A 23,765-nucleotide genomic window follows, 5' to 3' on the forward strand; every position below is an offset into this window, starting at 1 on the left:
GTGATTGATAAATTTAATGCAAACTCCACACAGAAATGCCAACTGACCTAGCCAGGACTGGAACCAGAAACCTTCTTGCTGTGAAACGACAGTGCTAACCACTTAGCCACTGGGCGGCCAACTTAAAATTGACGAATCCATTCATTCATTCATTCATTCATTTATTTTCCTTTTGGCTGAGTCCCTTTAAATATCTAGGTTCGCCACAGTGGAATTAACCGCCTTGACAGTACAAAAATAATAATAATAAAGCATAATAATAATAAAAAATAAATAAAATAATCAGAGACTATTATTTTTTTTGTAGACCTAAGCTAGTCTGTAGCAAGCACTAAAAGTTTAACCGTCTGGGGTCGAAGACCGTGTACACAAATGCGCTAAAACTCCGTGAATACAAAACGCACACAGATGAGACATGTATTCTTCTCGCATAAGCTTAAAGTGTCTACTTTAAACGCAGCTATGCATGTTGAAAACAAATATTGCTTGATAAAGTATTCAGTATGAAACCAACGCAAGTCTGATCTCATTAGTTTTAATGCAACCATGCCCACAAGGCATTGTTATTACAAGTGTCTGAAGACGCGAGCAGACTGTGGTCAGAAAAACACGTCACTAAAATGAAAGGAAACTCGGCAAATAGTCAACAAAGACGATGATTTATGATATCTATATAAAGCTTGATATCTCTACTTTTGAATTAACCAATTCGAGTCGAAAACAAATTATCTCTTTTTATGTAATCCGTATAAAAGTAAGGACTGTACGGATTCTCCTATATCGCCTCATTACAGCAGCGTGGTCACGCCTCTCAGTAAGCGCGCTTCATATGTAAATCCAGATGTGAAAACAACGGAGGTAAAGGACCAGTGGCAAAGAGAGCTAAAGTAGACAAGAAGTGCTTCAAGTTAGCTCAGTAGTGAGAGTAATGTTGGTCTGTGTCATGCCGACAAACTATTAGATGAAGATGTAGCCTTCAACTTCACAAAATGTTTAAAAACGCTACAAAAGTGGACTAAGCAATCTTGCGTCTTTAAGTCTCCGCTGATGTCAAGAAGAAGGCCAGCGGTTACAGTGAAATACTGCCTTTTTCCTGCGCTGCTCCCCATCATAGGATACCTGTCTGCAAGGTTACATTTCTAAGTGTCCTTTGTAAGTTTATTCTTTAAATAATTACTGTGAATACCGAGTGAGAGGATGATAACTTGCGCCAAAAGCTGCTGTGACGCACGCGACTGTTTAAAAGATTTCATTATCGCACATGGTGTGTTTTTCACCTGCTTTCTTTTGCTCACAGTAATTTTTGTTAATATGGATTAATAATCATTCTTTAAAATAACATTGCTTTAATATGAGATTACCAAAACTAACTCAGAATCTCTGAATTATTATAATTCAAACTTTGTATATACTATTCCATATATTATAATGTATTGTTTTTTAACCAATTTAAGATGTTTGACAATGTTAAGATAATATGTTGCATTTCGGCATGTTTTTGACTTATTTATAAACTATTTATAGACATAAAGTTAAATAAAAAATATCCTGGATTTGAAGAATATTGTGTTCCTGGACTTCACTGAGCTCAAGTAATAGCTTAATTTATAAAATTGTGAATGAACTTGACTGTTGATGTCTTAAATAATAATGTCAAATAACCAACATTTCTCAAAATGGATAAATCTAATTTTGCAACAAAACTCTTCCCTCTTAGTCACATTCCTGTCTGATGGCTCATTATGCAGCTCATTATGCAGGTCTTTGTCTTCTCAGGTGTGACTCACTGCATAGTAATGATAGTTCACGCCTTCTCGCATAAACCAATTTCACACAGAAAGTGACTTAGAAATTTTAATTCATTATATTGTTTTCTGTGAGCAAGTGAACAAGATGATTCTGAAATCATTTTGAAGCAAAAAAAAACTAGACTACCAGATTCAGTTCTCAAAAGTCTTGTGCTCAAATGTTCTCTTTGTGTTTCACGGCCTTGTTTCAGTGACTTCAAAACTGTAGTTTTTCACTAACCACGCGAAAACGTTTCTTTCTCAAAAACACAAACACATAAAAACATGCTGCTTATGTATTATTGTAGCCCAACTTGTGCTGTTTACAGTGTTATCACAGTTTAGCCATTTATATGTTTTTAAGATACTGAAAACAACACAAATGTCAGTGCATGTCAAAACTTCTCCAGAGCCCAAAACACCCTCAGACCCCAGAGGGTTAATGATTGAAGCTTGCTTTTTGGAAAGAGGTATATGAACTGAAAAGATCAGAAATCAGATTTATTTTCTTTACTTATTTGTACAATTTTAAATTGAAACAAAACAGGGATGAGTTAAATATAATGCAAGTGTATGACAAATTAAACAGAACTACATTGATGTCCTTTTTAAAGCGTTTTCTTTTACTCAACATTTTTTTTTTAAACAGAAAAAAATGTGAAGGACAGGCTTTTGAAAATCCAAGCCTGTAAAAAAAATAAGAAAAGTGTTGGATTTTATTTGAAGGTATGCCCTCACAATACCAATAGAAAATGTGGCTTTTTATGCTCAACTGAATATCTACTGTATAAATGGGTGGTGATTTTAATCCGTTTTATTTTCATTTATATAAGAATATAAGGCTGTTATAGTATAGAAACTAGTCTATTTAGCAAGATTTGCAAGCACAGTCTTAGTGTTTTTAAGAGTTGCACTTGAAATCCATTTTTTTTTTCTTTCAGACCATATACTGTACATATATGTGTAGAAATGTATAGAAGACAGAGTATAGTTAGTTTTTTTATGAAAAACTGTCTGAATATAAGGAAAATATCAAGGATGAATGGTGGATGAATGAATGAATCAGTCAATCAATCACTCAACGCACCTTAAAAATGCTGATTTATTTTAACTTAATTCTGGGTGTAATAGGGACTAACTTTATTTTTTTATTAAACTAATAGGATCAAATTTAACCGATTTTTGGTTAGTCCATATTTTATGCAATTTGGGTAAAATATTTCTCAGAGTGAATTTAATTAATGTGAGTGGTTTAATTTAAACAGCATACACACACGCACACAAACTTTGCTGAGTCTTGTTTATTTCCTGTAGCATTACAAAGCGTTTCATTGTCTTGCCTTGCCCTGTTTTCTAACACTCACCTTGTTAATTGTTTTATGTTGTTTGCCGCCCGAACTGATCTCTGTGCCTGTGACTCTGACAACTCTTTTGGATAACCTGCATGCTTTTGTATGTTCCTGTTTGACCATTGCCTGCCTGACTAAGCTATTAATAAACTGTGTTTGGACCCTCAGCTCCGTTGTCACCCAACTCCTTAGGTCACACTCAGCCTACATTTTTGTAAAACAAAAAATATTGCTCTGGGTATGCTTGATTGTAAGTCTCAAATGAAAAATCCACTAGAGGATGCTGTCTATATTTTTGCAAATCTGAAATACAATGCCAGGGTACGTTTTGTTGTACGTTTCAGATGTACAAGAATATTTTCCAAGATTCTTCATAATTTTTTAATTTAACAAGCAGGCTATAATAGTTAATTTCTTCAGTAAGTATTACAGCTGTCTCATTCATTCATTTATTCATTCATTTGTTCATTCATTACTTCATAAACTAACTGACTCATACCATGAAGAAAAAGCACAAACAAATGTTAATCATGCTGGTAGAAATCCAATAAATCTGAATTCTGCTTAGGAGACCAGCCACCTTGACTCATATGGAAATAGGCCAATAAAAGTGGTGTGTTGAATGTGCATATGAGGCCCCTCCTGTAAACATACAGGTATTTAAGCCATCTGCATGCAGGTTTGAACTGAGTAGCTAGGAGACAATAACAACCCATGAGGCCCAAAATTACCATATTCATAAATTAGCATAATTTTGGCAGTCCTAAAATATTTGCAAAGATGATGCTGCAGACAATCCCTATAGAGTTGGCCATCTAGGGAATTTACTAGAAGAATAAGCACACAAATCTCAGGTGAGGAAAATAGTGCAGTAATTATGACACAAAGGTGGCTCTTTCCAAGTTGTATGTTATACTATACACGGAAAAAAGACTCTTGAAAAAAAGATCTTTGCTAAAGAGGCACTGTGAGCTAATGCCCAGTACAAGGCAATGCATTTGGAGTGAGTTCTCAGTCCCAAGAGATAAAGTTTGCCCTGCTGGTGTGCACCACCCACACTGCGGTGAGCTAACCTCTGGCTGTAGACAGACTTTCCTTCTGCTGACCCTTCCTGAGCTTGTAAATCCCTGGGTGTGGTCAATGTACATGTGAAGAGTGTAAATGATACACATCAATGCCAAGGCTGGGTATGCTTCTGAAAAAAGCAGCACTTGCAGGTTTGCCAACTGAATCTGGAAAAGAGTGGTAGGAGCCTTAATTACATATTCAGGCTAGGGTCTCTTCCAAATGCAAGTCCCCTGACGTCTTGATGGAAGCTAGCACAGTCTAGAGTGCAGTCTTAAATTACTTATTTTTTTCTTAAAGGGCACATAGTTTACCCCTTATTTATGATTTAATATTAGTATTAAGGTTCTTCTGAGTGTGCCAGTTTAGGTTGTTTAAAACACAGTCCAGATTTTTTTTTTATTATAATGTGTTAAAAAGTGTCATGTTGGGGCGTGTACACAGCTCGCTGTTTAAGGGGCGTGTTGCTTCACATGATAATTAGTTTCAGCTTCCCGCCTAACGTAACAAGGGGGTGGAGCCAAGAGCTCACGCGCTCTGTGTTTGCAACAGACAGGCAGACTGAGAGAAGGAGCAAAAGTGAGAGGATCAGCATTCAGCCGTACATTTTGGGAGATTGAATCTTGATCGCAAAGCATTATAGATTTATCTAGATCAGGGATGGGAAACTTCAGTCCTGGAGGGCCACTGTACAGTAGCTTTTAGGTCAAAACCCACCTGCCTATAGCTTACTAGTGATCTTGAGAACACTGATTAGCTTGTTTAATGCTGTGTTCACACCAAACGCGGAACGCACGGATAAATCTCGCTATTCACGCGTAAATAGCAGCATGAACATTTGAGTTTACTCGCTTCATTCGCGCGTCAAACCCCGCTTCATTCACGTGTCAAATTCACATCAGAACAGACGCGGATTCGCGTGATGGGCAGGGCTTCTGTCTGCCCGAAGACTCTAGCTTCATAGCTAAATGGCTAACATGGATTTTATGAAGAAAATAACAGTGTTTATGTGCTTTATGAAGACTGAAAAACAGCGTCGATACGTTTAGAGTCGTGTCTGAGTCCACTACATTCTTTTAGAGGTGCATCAAGCTCTGTGAGCTCATAAACTCCTCTAGAAACTTAACCTGGATGACGGAGGCTTTCAGCGGTGCTTCTGACTGAGCCAAACCTTGTGAAGGTTCCAAAATTCCAAGTGCAGGTGCAAAGGCACCTCATACGCAAGAGAGAAAGAATTTGGCTCACAGACATGGACATCACCAAAAGATCATTCTTTCAGATGTAAGTACTCCAGACATGGGGTTGAGTGTACTTTCAGCAGGATGGCTGGGGCTGCCCAGGCAAGCATTGCTTTAAACTCAGCATTAGGCAAAAAAAGTGGAAGCATTGCTACTACTTTTTTAGAAAGCCATAACCCGTCTTCCGATAAAGTGATATGAAACTGATACTTTCAAAGAACCCCAAATGAAATGCTGGGAACACCGTGGAACGGACCAGCGGAATCATATGTTGATTCAATATGGCACACAGTTAATGAACAGTAAATAATATATGAATATATATGAATAATATATATATATGAAATATATATATATATATATATATATATATATATATATATATATATATATATATATATATATATATATATATATATATATATATAATGTCATGAGATTTTGATCATATGATAACAACAAAGCTGGGCATAATGGGACAACATTAATGGACAAACCAGTTGAACAACCACATTTTAAAACATCTGAAATCTTGTTTTGGTCAATCTAAAATCTCTTTACATCTCTTAGATCCCTTACTAGATTTCCATGGAAAACATACAGTTTTCTTTTCTTTTGACTATTTTCTTCTCTTTGACTCTGTATTCACAAGTAGGTGTTTTAGGTTCTGTGTAATATTCTAGTTATATTCACATCTTTGCATGGCAACACAGCTATTGTGATTAGAATCAGAGGGAGATAAGCTACTGCATCCAGAAACACACTATAGAAAAGCATCTTGAAAATAATTGGTTTGTTTCTAAACAGGTTAAAGTTATTGGTCTCTTAAGTAGGATCCGCATAATGTCTTCTCAAGACAATGAAATAATAGAAAAGGGAACCTTATTTACACTGTTGGCCACATTTTGTATTGAAAAACTGCAGCATGCTAGTGCTATGACCTTGATGCCTATACTATTTAGCATACTTACTAATGAATTCATTTATAAAACAAGCTCTGGCATGGTGAGTGTTTTAAACATTAATCTCAATGCTTCATTTTGTGCATACTTTGATCAGTAATGAATTAAGGTGGAAATTCATAAAGTAGTAGAGTAAGAGAGTAAGAAAAAAAGGTTATGTTTGCATTCCTGCTAGCAACGTGTGCTGGAATGTCAGCATGTTATGCTATTTCATAGTATGATTAAACTAAGGGCATGGAAAATATGCGAGGGACATGCATCCCTCCCCCACCCCTACCCTTTTTATGTAATGTAAATTCGTCCCCCACACTTTTTCATTGGATAGTTGTGGTCAAAATATGTTAAGGTTTTCTTGGAACAAAGCATATAAATGCAGAATTATTTAAAATTCAAAGAGACAAGATAGTATACACATGACATTCATGTTTCCATGGCAACCAGTCACTCAGATGTCAGTCACGTCCTATTTCACACCCGCGCTGCATGCCTGCTTCCAATTTTCATAGAAGTACACAAGAAATGAGTTCAAAGAGGGTTAAAAACTCTTCTTTGTGGAGAAACCAAGCAGTATACACTGGATTGTGGTACCCGGGTTGAACTGCATAATGATAGACAACTCTGCCTATTCCTCTTGTTAAATAAAAGTTTGTCAATTATAGCTTATACCTAAAAACTTAAACCTAAAAAACCTTAGTGTACCTTAGAGTTTAGAATACCTCACCAAGTTTTTTTTCTTTTTTTTTCTTTTTTAACTTATCTCCTAATGTCGCTAGTTAGCGCACTCACTTTTAACACATCCCTTAATTTCTAATATATCAGCATCTACCAAATGGTTGATATGTCAGTTAACGGTAAAAGTACCAGAATTAATACATATACTATGAAAGATCTGAAAATATGAAGTGTTTGACCAATTTATTAAAAAAATTCTTTAAAACAAATCATTTCAATACTTAAACCTCTTTTTTTGTTTGAAGTATGCCATATAATATTTCAGATTCTCATTTAACATGTTTTCTTGATTGTTTTCTTTTCTTTATTTTTTTTACAATAAAATTAAAATCAAGTGTAGTAGTGTAACGGGATTATGTTTGTTTGATTTTGTTTTGTAAACCAACAATGCTGTGTGTAAACCATTGTAAAACAGTCATTCTTTAAATTACTTTAACAGTCATTATTTAAAACAGTAAAAACATGGTCAACCATTTGGTAGAGCGGGCAGTCAATGGAACAGGGTACCACTATGAACCATTTTGTCGAAAATAAGATGCAACGACTTTCTTTTTAGGGCAATGCCCCAGCATAATGCTGTTGTATCCTAAATATTTATAAAGACTTTCTTTTGTTTATAATCATTAAAAGCATATTAGGCAAAACTGTATGATAAAAAAATGAACTTGAAATCCCCACACACTTTTGAAATAATGGCTATGCCCCTGGCTTATACTATTTAGTATTCAAAAAGATTTGAAATTAAAACTGCTCCCTACTTGATTATGCTAACCATGTAAAAGTGAGGAAGGCAATACTGTTTTCCTGTAGTTAATTCCTTTATTGGGATTGGGAAGAGCTGCAAAACACGGACAAACTCTTATCTTTATACTGTGGAATGCAAGACTACAAACTCATTGATATCCACTGAACTGGTTTCTTTTTGCTTGAAATCAGTATGTCATAATGCTGGTTGACATGGTTGATGAATATTATCTATTACACCAATAACCTCAAAAGCAATAGGCCCTCTTAAATGATCTTCATTCGGCTTCATGAAACTATGTAAGCATTACATTTAAAATGCAATAAAAAGCATTTAATCAGAGCAAAAATGACAAAACCCACAACCCATTTAAAGCATAACATTTAAGTTTGACCAATCCAGGTTCATTCTGAAAACATACCGCTATATACATTATTGGAGAGCAACAGATATATCGTGGAAGGTGCATTTTTTGCAGTTATTTTTTTCGCAAATCCACCTGAGCTCGCTGTGTACGCTTTTTGAGATCTCACATTTCTCATGCGAGTGCCATTCGCACCTGCTGCTCTTGTGTAAATCCACCAGAGGCCACTGTCGAGTGACTGACTGACTGACCAATCGACTGACCCACCCTCCTTCTTCCCTGAACCCAACCAACAGTGTTTTAAAGAGCAATCCAGAAAGAAAAGCCTTCGCCTGATTTTTACCACGAGTTTAGATTTTCCACATTCTCGCTCCGTTATTTACTTGTTTTTTATTTTTTTATTTTTTTTTTTATTGTATGGCTTATGTTTTTGTCTTGCCTGCTTTCTTAAACCGTTCTTCGTCGCACTCGAATCATGTCATCATGGTCAACTCTCTGGATCTGAAGTCCACCAACATTTTTTTAATTAAAGTAAAATTCATATACAATTTTATACATTAAAACACATTACAATGCAATACAATTTCCAGTTCTATCTTTAAAAAATTCACATGCTTAGGTCGTTAAAACATTTTGAAGTTCTTCCAGTATGTTCTCGATTTTAAAATATTCCTACAGTTTTTCCACATATCCTTCTGTTTTCATTTAGAAAATTTCCACCGACATACATGGCGAGTTACTGGACAAACTGGCAACACTGGGAAAGCCGTCCATATGGCTGAAGTGGTCAGCAGTACTTCTGGATCTCCAGAAATGTATTTAGGGAGACATTTTCAGGATGTGCCTGTCACTCTCTTTGAAGGTCTTACACATCAAAAAAATCTGTACAGTTAAATATTTCTCAAAATTGTATTTAGGTTAAAACTATGCTACTTGGCACATTTTCCCCTGCATTGCCAGAAAGTTACAATTAACTTTTTTGTTGTTTTGTTTTTTACCAGCTGTCTCCTCTTTCCAACCTTGAAATCAATGTGACATTTTCATCAAATTAAAAAGTAACCCAGTGGCTGATGGGAAAGTAAGATGACAAAACACAGTACAAAAAGTCACTTATAAGTTGTGACATCCTGTCAAAACAAAAGCAATGTCAGAATTTGGTGTCTCCTTGGAGACACAGACGCTCGGAGGTGAGAGAAAGCAAGACAATTGTGTCACATAATGGAACAGAACTAAAACAATAGCAATTTTACACAATGATATGTGTTGCAGTTATACAGCAGTGCAGTTATCAAAGGTGTCACTTTTCACTTGATGTGGTGAAACTTGTGTAGTTTTTGGAGTTTTTTGGAGGATATTTTTCTACACGCCTTACTGCTGTCAAATATTTGAATGAATCAATGAATCAATCAATCAATAAGTTACACTATTTCTGAAGAACTCTAATGCTGTAAAAAATATTGTTTGCCACTTTATTTAGAGTATCCCAAAGCCGATCAGACACATCATTGTTCAACAAATAATACACTGTCAACCTCTCCCATCCAGAAAGAGCTATGGTCAGTGTGTAATCTGATTCCAAAGGTATTTATGACATAAAATGAATGTACTGCTTGGAATGGACAGACATGGTCACACTCCTTTACAGACTATATAACACAACAGCGTCTTTGCCACCTCATCTTGAAACTACACTCCACTCTAAGCCTCACAGGAAAAAGAACCTGTGTTGAGTGCATCTTGACTTACCTGTTTGTGTTGTGATTGTATTTTGTGGAGCACAGCAGTTTGTTTTGACAGCTGGCCATGTACTTCACTGTCCGCATGCTAATTTTTCCCGCCTTTTTTCTATTTGTTTATCAATTAGCGATCCTTGTTTTCACCTGTTACTTCTTGAATTTCTCTCCTATTGAGTGCGCTATCATCTCTTGTCTGTTGTCAGTCCGTTTTGTGTGCGAGTGGGTTCGCTTGTGTCCTAATCTTGTTAAGAGTAATCCTGTCTTGTCCGTTTTCCCAGACTCCAAGCGCCAGTTTGTTTTGGTTTTGTTCTTCATTTTCTCTCTTTTGATTTGGTTGGTTTTTAACTGGTCCTTCATCCATCACATGCATAGTCCGAGCAAATTGCACCGCTCATTTTGAACTCATCGGAACTGTTTTGATTTTCTGGATCACTTTATTTTGAGAATTTTTGGTTGATTTTTGAAAGGAATAAATTTGTCTTCACCTGCAAATTGAATCTGTGATATTTTATCCTGACAGAATCAACCATCCGCGAACCCACGTGGGAACCCAACCCAACAGAGGGAATTCTTCACATCACAAAATGAATGCAAGTAATGCCTCCAGACTGCTGAACTATTGTAAATTAGACGAAACCAAATGGCCCGTTTTCACTGTGTGTAACGGTACAGTTTGGTACATGTTTATGGACATTTTCAATGTTAAACCCACTTCCGGAAGGGTACGTGGCACAACAAAAGGGAAACAAAAGGCGGAGCAAGACACACAGCTGAAGACTATTGGTTTACAGAGATACATTACTAGCTCTTGCACAAGCTAGGATAATGAAAACAAAGGAAGCCTCATTTTTGAATACACAGCCGAGACATTACACCGTAATAACAGAAACATATAATAAAGAGCCTTGGTCAACCCGAGCTTAAACAAACCTTGGCTTTGTCTTGATAAACAGCCAAAAAGCCAAAACGAATAGCAGAATCTACCCTGTGCCCCGTAGCTGTTTACAAGGCCATCTAAAGTGCAATCGGTTTCACTTTCTTGCACTAGCCTCACATCTATATTTGAAATAACAAACTTGTTAAGCTAATGATAATAATGTGTGTGTGATTACTGAAGTGCTTCTGACATCCGATTCTTTCAAAAAATGAACAAACACGAGAGTGAATCGCAAAAACAACAAGAGCAAATGATTCTTTCAGCAATCTAAATCATGAACAAACTGCCATCTTTAACTATTATCATCACCATTTGGACTAATGTAATTATTATCTAACAAGAGATTACAGGTGCTGGTGAAGATAAAGATACAGATAAGAGGTTTGCATTGACTGAGCTATATGTTGTGTGTTGTTTTTGAACCCAAATAAGGACTAAATGTATTCTGTGTGTAGTTTTTTTCTGTAATTGGTAACATATCGGAGAATGTAAGGGTCTGTATGTGTTCATATGTTTCATTTATTTATTTATTTATTTATTTATTGATTGATTGATTGATTGATTGATTGATTGATTGATTGATTGATTTATTTTTATAACTGCAGACGTTATAGTGGGCTAGTTTGCCCTATCATTGATCTTCAGTTATAATCAAATCATGTTCATAGAAAGGTCAGTAACATTTATACACAAGTATTAATGTGTATAAAGCCTGATTTGTGAGAAATGCTTCTCATATGATATGCAAACGACCCCTACAGCTTTACTTTTACATTCCTTGATCGAGATTGCTATCAAATAAAACTTTCTGTCATACACCATGCCATTGGTATCCCTTTTGGCAGTGGAAAAACAAGCTTGAAAAAGGTGACTCCTACCGACCCGTACAATACTATACCACTTAGTGGAAACGGGCCATTATATGTAACTTTTGGTTTGCTTGGTTAGGCCTTACAAAATCTGAGGTTTTACATCATTACACTGTTAATTTTCTCCTTTCCTTTCTTTACTATTCTCTACAACCTGTATGTGTGTTTGTGTTAGTTGTTAGCTTCTGTTAGAACAGTCAATAATGTTTTGTTTTCTATAAAGAAAAGTGCCTGTGCATATTTATGAATCTAAAGCCTTAAACATAGATCTTGTTACCCTGCTTAAACATAAAACATTTTTCATTTTGGATCGCAATAGCCGTAGTTGGACTACTGTCTATTCAAACAATCTGTTGACGATTCATTTGTTCAGATTTAAAAAGTCAATTATTTTTAAGTCTCCAACAAATTAATCTTTATTTCACTTTAAGCTAATTCGCTACGCACAATATACTCAATGCTAGACTAATACACAGTCTGCTACTAATTTCCAAAACTTTTACTCTCCTACATTCATTCATTTTCTTTTCGACTTAGTCCCTTTATTTATCTGGGTCGCCACAGCGGAATGAACTGCCAACTTATCCAGCATATGTTTTATGCAGTGAATGCCCTTTCAGCTGTAACATGCAATGGGAACATCCATGCACACTCATTCACACTCATACACTAGGGACAATTTAGCCTTCCGAATTCACTTACACCTCATGTCTTAGGACTAGTGGGGAAAACCGGAGCACCCAGAGGAAACTCACACTAATACAGGGAAAACATGCAAACTCCACACAGAAATGCCAGCTGACCCAGCCAAGGCTCAAACCAGCGACCTACTTGCTGCATTTTCCAAACAAATGTAGGGGTCACACCCTATTTAAGGTACAATTCTAACTATTAATAAACCATTAACTATGACTTTTGGTGCAAAATAAATAAATAAATAAATAAATAAATAAATAAATAAATAAATAAATAAAAATAAATAAAATCCTAATTTGCTGCTTTTTATTCGTTTTTAAGATAGTGGGTGGGTTTAGGTATTAATTAGGATTAGAGACATCGAATAAGATCATGCAGAAAATATAATTTATAAATGCTAATAAATGATCAATATCTTAATAAAAGGCATGCTAATAGCAACTTGTGTTTCCATTATGCAGTTGATGTAGAGGGTCCTGCTATACAGAGTTAACAATGGGGCTTCATTATGCTCAGTTTAGCATGCTCCCTTCACCAGTACAGAGCATACAAAATCACACTGCACATCCATTTGCAATGTCTTTCATTAAGGAACAAAACCAATCCATGGAGAATCGACGAATCGTAGCAAACAAGCTCTGGCACGGAGAGTGTTTTGAACATTAATCTTAATGCGTCATATTGTAGATACTATGACCAGACGACATGCTGTAATGAGCTGAGGTGAAGATTCATCATATGTGTTTCCGAAAGGAAGAAAGACTACTTGAAATGTAAGAATAATCCCAAACCATTAGAAATGTGCATTTATGTATCTTAGAAACATGTTCTATAAACATGTTAGCAACATGCTCAGTAGTGCTATCAATGTGCAGATTATTAAGCTACAAGCAAGCTAGTATTTTGATAACCGATGAGTGTAACATTTCTGTGAAATCTGCCATTTTAAGTCGCAATGAATCAGAATTATTTCCTGTGCAATATATTTTGATTATAATTAGATTAAAACATTGTGGATCAAGTTGTCTGAGATTCATTTGTGTTGTTAAGGATACATTGATAATTTAAACTATGATAAGCAATATGCAAATGTCCTGTGGCAAATTAAATGTTTTACAATATAAAAATTTCATTAAAAAAATATTTTAAAAGGTTAATTGAAAAAAAAAAGTTTCATTAACATTAATGTATTTACTTACTTGTCCAACATTTATTAATCATAGTTCAGTGTTTACTAATGCATTATTAAAATTCAAAGTGGTGCTTGGTATGTTAGGGACAACCAGGCAGGCTTATAAGCAATTTTATACAAAGCAGAGGGCTGTTGTATTCACCTTATTCTTCACGTACGAGCGGGTGCAGCAATTTGAATCTTTTTGCCTTGCCACATCCAGTCACATTCACTTACATTAATTTTTAGACGTTAAAAACAGCTTTTTATGCTGCTTGATGTGGCAAACTTAAATTCTTTTATTATAATATTCTACTTGGTCTGTATATTTATGGCAACACTTGTTTGTAGAGCAAGTAGTTTGGCTGTTTTCTGCCATTTAGTATTCCTAGTCATTTTTCACATGGGGACTGAATCGGAAGCTCTAAAACAATAGCAAAAACTAGTACATTTCAACATTTAAGAGTAGGGTTAATAAACTGAAACTTCTGTGAAAACAACCATATTATTAACTGTCATTCCAGGTGTACTCGCCAAAAAACCTAAACAGTTAAGACACAAAACACTGTTCTGAGCCACAATAGATCATTAATTTAATAAACATAACCGACAGAAATGAAACGGGATGTGTGGAGCTGATGGAGCATACAATAACCTATGCAGTATTCAGTCAAAAGATGGCAGAAACTAAATCGTTCGATTGGAGTAAATACTAACCTACATAGTTGAAGTCAGAATTATTAGCCTCGCTTTCATTTTTTATTTATTTATTTTTTCCCAAATGATGTTTAACAGAGCATGGAAATTTTCACAGTATGTCTGATAACATACATATATTTTTTGTCTTCTGGAGAAAGGTTCGTTTTGTTTTGGCTAGAATAAAAGCAGTTTTGGGGCGACGCAGTGGCGCAGTAGGTAGTGCTGTCGCCTCACAGCAAGAAGATTGCTGGTTCGAGCCTCGCTGGGTCAGTAGGCGTTTCTGTGTGGAGTTTGCATGTTCGCCCAGCGTTTGTGTGGGTTTCGTCCAGGTGCTCCAGTTTCCCCCATAGTCCAAAGACATGCGGTACAGGTGAATTGGGTAGGCTAAACTGTCTATAGTGTATAAGTGTTAATGAGTGTGTATGGATGTTTCCCCTGAGTTGGGTTGCAGCTGGAAGGGCACCCGTTGCATAAAACATGCTGGATAAGTTAGCGGTTCATTCCGCTCCGTTAAAGAGAAATTGGGGGGAAAAATAAAGGTGAGCTAATAATTCTGACCTCAACTGTAAGTATTATTCATTCACAAGATGGCGCAAAACAGTCAAAAAATAGGCTTGAAAGACAAGTAGATACATATAAATGTGGATGTAGTTATATGATTGTGAATTTTGGTCTATTCAGAGACATTCAAGGTGATTTGAAGATTCCAGTTGAGCCAATTATTCAGTGGTTGTTATCTTGAAATTACATAACTTGGAATGTAATGTTAAAATAATTTGTAACATACGTATACACTACCTGACAAGTCTTGTCGCAAGTTTTAAGAACTACAAATAATTTTTCACCTAGTTGACCATCAAGTATGAGAAGTGTATCAGAAGTGACTTATATGAAAGGCAAAGGCCTCTTGATTACACTTATTTTACCAAAATAAAATCTGATCTTGCCTTCATTTTTAATTATTTAATTAGGACAGTTATGTCTGGTCACTTAAACAGAAATAATGTACAGTATAGACTATGAAGTCATGATGCAGTGGAAAAAGAATTAATATTATGTATGACTCCCATGAGCTTAGACGACTGCATCCATACATCTCTGGAATGATTCAAATAGCTTATTAATAAAGTCATCTGGAGTGGCAAAGAAAACGTTCTTGCAGGACTCCCAGAGTTCATCAAGATTCTTTGGATTCATCTTCAATGCCACCTCCTTCATTTTACCCCAGACATGCTTAATAATGTTTATATCTGGTGACTGAGCTGGCCAATCCTGGAGCATCTTGACCTTCTTTACTTTTAGGAACTTTGATGTGGAGGCTAAAATATGAGATTGAGTTCTATCCTGCTGAAGAATTGTCCCTCTCCTGTGGTTTGTAATGTAATGTGCTGCACAAAAATGCCTTGATGCCTCAGGCTGTTGGTGTTGCCATCTACTCTGCAGATCTCTTGCACACTCCCATACTGAATCTTACCCCAAACTTTGATCTTTCCTTCACCAAACTTACTGCTTTTTATAAGAATTTTTGGTCCATGTGGAACCATAGGTCCATAGTGGTTCAATAGGTCTTCTGCAGTATTTGTGATGATTGGGATGCAGTTCAACAGATGATTCATTATAAAAATGTACTCTCTGCCACTTTTTCAAATGATCAACTAGAAGTCAAGATATTATTTGTTGCTCTTAAAACTGAGATCAACTTTTGTCAGGTAGTGTATAAATAAGTGAAAGTGAATTTTACAACAGCACTACAGCTTCCTAGCATCCAAACATGTGAGCCGCTAGTCATGTGTCCTAATCTATGTAATCTGCTTTTGAGCTTTGCCCCACTTTTCCCACCACAGGCTAGCTCATTATCAAATGACACCAGCGCATATAGTGAATCCCCATCATGTCATACAAATCTCCAATCCAACCTGCTCTCATGCAGCAATGCCCTAGCACTAACTCTACCGTCAGCCTACCACTGACATAGACGTTAACACTTGTGTGACAGGAAATCTTTAATCCAGTCCTTTAACAGCGGAGGTCGGCGAGCCCCTCCTTGCACACAAGATAAAGTCGTCTCTCTTAAAGCCCAAAAATAACATTCCCTCTCGGGAATTCTTGGATTTTCCCTTTTTTTTCCCCGATAGAAGGCTTTCCAGCTTTTTTTTTTTTTTTCTTCCAAATTGAGAGCTGCATTGTCACTGCAGGGGTGGAAGCAATCTTTTTATGGAGTATGGAGTGGGCCCATAATGTTTCATTGAATTATCCCCTTTTGCCAATAGAAGTCAGTCAGCAAAGCTTCTTACACTGACTGCAGGACTCGCAATGAAGCCTGATGCAATCTGATATCTCTGCAAACCAATTCCAAAGCAGAAAGCAGAATGAGAAGAGAAATTTCCCAGCCTGGGCAATTTTCACCGCAGGCCCTATAAAGCTCTAAATTGTTTCCCGACTCTTTGTGTCCTATATGGACTCTTAAAACATGCAGCAAGCTTTTAAAATCATGCAATATTTGATCCTGTGTATGTATATATGTATGTATGGATGGATGTATGAATTATTGCATTTAATTTGCAAAAACAGCTGCCTAGTTGCACATTATTTCACTTATTACAAGGCTACTTGCCTCAAAACTAAACAATTATACTAAATACTGATCTGGGGTGCATTTCCCAAAACCATTGTTAGCCAACTAAGGTTGCAAGTTTCGCCGTTACAAACATAGTTTGTTGATATGCCGTTTCCCAAATCCATTATTCCAATGAACATTTGCAAACTGCATCACAAACTTGAGGACTCGCAACTACAGCTCTGGAGCTGTGATTAGAAACATAGTTCCTGGCTTTGTGCTATTGCCACTTATCCACTAAGTGGGGGATAAGTGGGAATAGCAAGTGTTTTGGGAAACACTTGTCACTACATAGTTCTTTTTCCAAACGATGCATCGTACTATGATAGTTTAGCTGCAAGTTACATCGTTGTTTGGGAAACGCACCCCTGAGCTGTAATCTGAGCTGCAATTCAGAGTGTGCCTCATACAACAAGGTTATTATAGTTAACGAAAATGAACGAAAAAATGAAAACTAAAATTTTAAATAATTGTCGTTAACTGAAATAAAAATGAGTTTTGGAACTAACTGAAACTATATTGTGTACATACAGAACTAACTGAAATTAACAAAAATTCTAGCAAAAACCTCCTTCGTTTTTGTCTTTGTAAACATATTCAATATATAATCTTACTGTAAGCCTTTTAGAAGTAAATATAATTTGCGCTCCAGGTGTTGGACCCGCATGGCACCACAGAGTCTGTAGTCCTGCTGCCATTGGCCAGACTGAGCCGGTTCTCCTCCAGTCATCCATTCCTCACTGTTGCTCCCGCGACAAAACAACAAGCGTACATGACAGCAGCATGGTGACAGCATTAAATACAGACACTTCAAACTGTTGCTTTAACACATTTGTGCTCTATAATGGATTTTATTTCTGTATCGCGGTTGCAAACAAATCTTTTTAACCGGATCTTCTAAGTGAACCGGTTGAACTAGTTCACCAAATCGAACTGAATCATTTGAAACGATTTCGTCTCCAGTAAGCACTTATCCACAAACTACTTACTTTTTAACAAGCCTAATCATGCTTCAGTTGGGTTGCAAAACTTTACTGTAAGACATTTTTTAGATCATGAGGATGTTTTAACCGACTGAAATTACTATTGCTGACTGCATAATGTTGAATCCTAACATCCGCGTCAAAGATCTGAACTTCCCATCACTACTGTGTATCTAACCTCAGAAGCAGCCATGCACACATATTATACTTAATGCTGCTAGCTTGTAGGCTGTTGTATTTGAATTTGAGGATGAGTAGATGATAGTGTTCATGTGTCTTCTGAATACATGTTTAAAAAATGTATGGCTGAGTATTTATTAAACAATATTTATTCTGTTTATTTTGAATCTTGCACCTAACCAATATCCTTATTTAGAAAAAAACTAAAACTAATACAGAAACTAATAAAAACTAAATTAAAACTAAATCATTTCAAAATATAGAAACTAATAAAAACTAGTATATATACATCTAAAATTATTTTAAAATCACAGAATTTTAAAACAAAAAGTCAAAACGAAATAAAAACTAAAACTAATGAAAAATCTACAGCCTTATTGTTATATATATATATATATATATATATATATATATATATATATATATATATATATATATATATATATATATATAATTTTATTTTTTTCTTAATATACCTTTATCTTGCTGTTTATCTTTTGTAGTTTTCTCTTTTCCTTTTATCCAGACTAGAAAGTTGTCTTTTGTGTGTGTTATTATTGAGTGTTTTGCTCCTTTTTCCAACATATGCTCATTCTGAAAACTACATGCTACAGGGCGGTATGAGGCTTTTTTCTTTTTGAGCTTACCAGCTGACGTCTTTGAACACTTTCCCGATGTTACCAGTTTGTACAGTTAGCTTGCCATGTACGTCAGCGAACTTGAGATGCAGTGAGTAGTTGACCAAGACGACAGAGTATAGGGAAGAAAGGTTTCAGAAAGTGGATACGATGAAAACAGAAGCCAAATAAATAAAATAAACAAGTAAATAACAGGCTGGGAATGTGGTAAAATCTGAAAACTTGGTAAAAATCAGGTCAGGGCTTTTCTTTTTCTGGATTGCAGTGGTTGTATTTAGGAAAGTGGATGGGTGATGGTTAATTGGTACTTTTGAAAACACTTTTGGTTGGGTTCAGGGAAGGAATAGGGAGTAGGGTGGGTCAGTCGATCGGTCAGTCAGTCAGTCAGTCAGTCGACAACGGCTTCTGGTGGATTTATATGACAACAGCTGGTGTGAATGGCACTCGCGAGAGAAATCTCAAAAAGCTTACACAGCGGCCTCTGGTGGATTCGCAAAAACAAAAACGTACCTTCTGGAATGTATTTGGCACTCTCCAGAAATGTGTATTGTGGTACATTTTCAGATCGAGCCTGGGTTCCCTTCCTGAGTTAACTTTAGGTATGTCAGTCATACTCTAGTTCTTCATATATCCTGTAGTCCATTAGCATAATACTGCATTTCTTCATTGAACAATGTGCAATATGTTGTGTATAACCACCATTATCTACTGACATAAAATAAATATAAAAATAATTCAAAATCATGTACTCTTGGGGACAGCTGCTTAGTTCGCCTTTGACCAGCTTAATTAGGCCAATAACAAATTAACATTTTGTTGCCATGTCTTTATTATTGCCAGACCATAGGTTTGCAACCTGCACAGCTTTACAGCAAACTGTTTGTCACAAGGCTTATTTCCAAGTGAAAATATGTAATTGTGGCACATTTACCCACAGGTAGTTTTCAAAACACTATACAGTATCTGAAAGGTTTGTGCATTCTATCCACGGTTTGTGTTAGTCTTGCATGGGTTCACAATAATGATATGTTTGCAAGGAACTGAAGCTTTTAAGAGCTTTCAAGAGATGCTTTAGCAGTGGTCTGTAAAATTGGAATAAAAAACAAGCTCGCTGCTCAGTGCCATAGTCTCAAATTTCAACAGCAAAATGATGTTTTGTTTTTAAATATCACAGCATATTTTGAAACATTAATACATCCTTGTCTTTTTGTTGAGCAATTTTATGAAATAGCCACAATTACAGTGCGCTGCCAGGAAAATCTCCAAACACTGCTGTTAGAGTTCCGATTTACACAACAACCATTGAGGCATTTTTCCTCTTGAGAATAAATATCACCTCCTTCCCCTTTAAAGAGCGATGTCTTTGCGATTTGAGTAGTACATTTATCTCCACCAAATGTGCCAGTCTGCTTTTCATTGCGCGCTTTGTAAATGTCATGGAAGTCACCAAGTGAGAAAATACGGCTTTTGGTCTCTATTGTGTTTATTTATGAATTTCTTGTCAATTGGCCCTTTATAAAAACTGAATGTGTGGAGTTTGTTTTCTATGGTAAAGCAGAGAACAAATCGAGATAGAAAAGGGGCTTAAATTCCTTTATGTTGAAAGTTTTTGTCTCCTAGAATGTTTTTATTTGCTTTTTTATGTTCTTATAAGATTTTTTTTTTTTGTATTCCTTATGCAGTTTTACATAAACAAGAAACACCATATACAGTTCATTTCAGTTTGTTCATTGATGGATTCAATTAAATCCAGACAAAGTTCAATGGGCTATATGCACACAGACTTTTAATTTTAATTCAAAGGGCTTCCGTTGAACTATCTTTCGATTTCAAAATTGCCACGCTTAAGATCTGATTTTTTTTTAAAAATCATTGATCTTCGCTTCCTTTTAGATTTACGATATGAAGTGGGTCTCAGACCGGACAAGAAGCACTGCATTAAATTCCATTTTCCCTGCCATGTCTTTATACTATGACAGTTTATTTTACCCCAGTATTTTCAATGGGCTGCTAGCCTTTCTGTGCCTGTTGCTACTGACAGCGCAAGTGGTTACAACAGTCTTTCATCTCGTTTTACACTTGAAAAACTAAATGAATGCGTAGTCTATGTAAAAGTCAGTGTTGGGCAGTAGAGTTGCTACAAGTAGTGACACTGCTAGCTTAAATACATTTCTCAGTAGCGTAGCGGTCGGGTTGCTACTTTCTAAATCAAATAGCTTTTCAGTAGCGAAGCTATTTTATCAGTCACAAGTCTTCTTCCTGTTTTACGGTGTGCGACAACAAAGTTTTTGGTGTGTCACTGCCACCTCTGGTTGGCGATGCCGCCAACCAAAAGTAGCTTGATGGAAAGATGACTGAGAGAGAGGAATTATTTCTGAAGCAGAATTCCTCATTACCATACTTCGAGAGGTACATGTTAAGATGCAATAACTTAATTTCTGATGCTGTGCTCAAAAATAAATAAATAAATAAATAAATAAATAAATAAAAATAATAATAAAAAAAAAAAAATATATATATATATATATATATATATATATATATGTGTGTGTGTGTGTGTGTGTGTGTGTGTGTGTGTGTGCATAAAATATAATGCTCATTCCAAAATATTTCCCTTTCCTATAAATTAATATAGTAATTTAAATGCGTAACACCTGGTACACTGTAGAAAGTCATTCTGCTGCCTTGTGGATTTCATTAAATTTAATATGTACACTTTATTTAATAAAATTAATTTTCGTATTTTAGGGCTTTTTTGCTTTAAAATTATATTTAAAAATGTCTGTAATAAAATATAATCAATTTTACTGAAATGAGAGTTTTCAAATAAGTCAGGGGCAAATGTCAGAATGTCTAGCCAAGGAAAGACAGCCCTCGCCGGATACATGAGTGATGAGCGCCCGTCATGACATGGAGGTGGACACCTCCGGAATTGTTAGAGGACATTTTAAATGCACACCATTTTATCAATAAAATGCAGATTTAGCTTTAAACAACTACATTCTCGCATGTAATGTAATGTAATCGACCCCGGATTAATAAAGGGACTAAGCCGACATGAAAATGAATGAATGAATGAGTAATGTGTATTCATATAGCGCATTTTATTGTGTACGGCCATACACCCAAAGCGCTTCACAATCATCAGGGGGAGGCGGGTCTCTCCACTCCACCACCAGTGTGCAGCATCCACTTTGATGAGATGGCTGCCACAGGGCAACAGCGCCAGTGCGCTCTCCACACACCAGCTATTGGTGGAGTGGAGAGACAGTGATAGAGCCAATTCGGTGGATGGGGATGATTGGGAGGCCATGATCATAAGGGCTGATAGAGGGACTTTGGCCAGGACACCGGGTTCACTACGCGCCAAAGCCTTAGCTGGCCCACTTTATCTGGCCCCGGGAATGACTGTGGGAATGTGACTAGCCCTTGTTCACATTTTTAGCGAGAGTGGAAACACAGTTCTTGACTACATTTCCAGTAATTGTGTCCTCGTGGGTTTGATCTGCGCATTTTACGAGTAACTGTCTAGTGAACACTGGAAAATATTGGAGAGGTAGTATTATTTTGTTTATATATTATCTAATTCCATCTTAAGATTATCGATTTGTTTGAATGTACAGTTTTTGATTGTGTATTATATGACGTATTGCCTATTAAAAGATTGTTGTTTTGTGGCTCCACACTGCTTAACAGGCTCCACTAATTTAAGACTAATTGAATTCATTTTTATCCAATCCATACTTGTTAAATATAGTTAATAATATTGCTTGTATTCTGTTACCTCAATTTTATTACTTAGGTATAGGGTGTTAATTTTAGATGTGATGAACAAACTCCAGAAATGTTTCGTTAAATCAAAATAAAAACATTGATGATTTTTATTCACATTGTGCTGGTTTTCTATCAAATTAATATTTTTGTAAAAAATTTGCTTATTTTTTTAAGTACTGTTTGCATTTACTCATATTAAAAGACTAATTTTAAATCAGCTAATTTAATTAATTGTTACTAAATGCATATTTGTTAAATTTAAATAATAATATTGATTATAATATGTTACCACAATTTTTTGAGTAGATATACACTGTTAAAAATGTAGGGTTTCACACAATTCATTCATTTTGTCCCAACACAAATTGATTAACTTAACACTTTTAACAAATTAGTTCGATTTAACATAAGTTTTAGTTGTTCCAATGACATTTCAAGAATTGTGTTGTTTAAGCTCATTTTAATTAAGTAGTTTGAACAAGCAAAATATAATAATTTTTTGAATGTAGGGTTTTTTTTTTTTTGCAGTGCACTTTTTAGACTTTCAGGAATGATCAATCTGAAATACCTATCTAAAATTGCCTTACAGTGCATACATGCCTCTTAGTGGATTTTTATCCAACAGATATCCAACAGAAGTCAACTTAATCTGCAAACCCTATTCCAATAGTCCACCAATGCTATATGGTTAGTCTAATGAGGGTTAATCCTAACCTAACTCACTACTAATGCTCTAATGAGAGTTAGTTGGCATACAGAGTTGACAGAGAGTGACAACTGATATATTAATATGATTTTATATATTAATATTATTAGCAACTGCATCAAGTTACAGTTTTTTTTCTTAATGCACAGATGTAATTACATGCAGGTATTGAATCAATAATAAGTGCAATTTAACTACGATTTGTATTTAAACACTAAGTACATTGTTACAAATAATTAATTTCGGTGAAAGTACATGTTAGTTAAGACTAACTAATAAAAATGTGACCATTTAATAATAATGATGATGATTATTATTATTATTATTATTATTATTATTATTATTATTAACGAATGAAGTGGAGCTGCAACGAATCTTTAGCTGTGTCGGCATGATGTTGATATACGGAACTCAATCCGGAATCTCCGCCTATTAGTTTCATGCACAGACCCGGGGACATTGAAACACCCGGCCCCACCCACTAACACTGTAGAAAGAAAAAGTTGGAATACAAACA

The 23,765-nt window shown here is 35.7% G+C and overlaps 1 protein-coding gene and 1 long non-coding RNA gene across 9 annotated transcripts in view; one reads left to right on the forward strand and one right to left on the reverse strand.

The window, feature by feature from the left end:
• Positions 1-23,765, reverse strand: part of LOC797812 (leucine-rich repeat and fibronectin type-III domain-containing protein 2) — a 299,809-nt gene that overhangs the window by 200,604 nt on the left and 75,440 nt on the right. For 2 of the 8 annotated variants that reach the window (XR_012393081.1, XM_068214681.2), the window contains exon 1: positions 9,989-10,195. The exons of the other annotated variants lie outside the window; for them this stretch is intronic. The gene's annotated coding sequence lies outside the window, so the exon portion shown is untranslated. Of the gene's footprint in view, positions 1-9,988; positions 10,196-23,765 lie in introns of those variants that run through there. 8 annotated transcript variants of the gene reach the window in all.
• Positions 4,760-12,032, forward strand: LOC141378442 (uncharacterized). The gene is made up of 2 exons (XR_012393087.1): positions 4,760-5,482; positions 10,499-12,032. It is a non-coding gene; the product is annotated as an uncharacterized lncRNA (long non-coding RNA).

The sequence above is a fragment of the Danio rerio genome, chromosome 17, assembly GCF_049306965.1.
Source record: "Danio rerio strain Tuebingen ecotype United States chromosome 17, GRCz12tu, whole genome shotgun sequence".
NCBI classification, from domain to species: domain Eukaryota; kingdom Metazoa; phylum Chordata; class Actinopteri; order Cypriniformes; family Danionidae; genus Danio; species Danio rerio.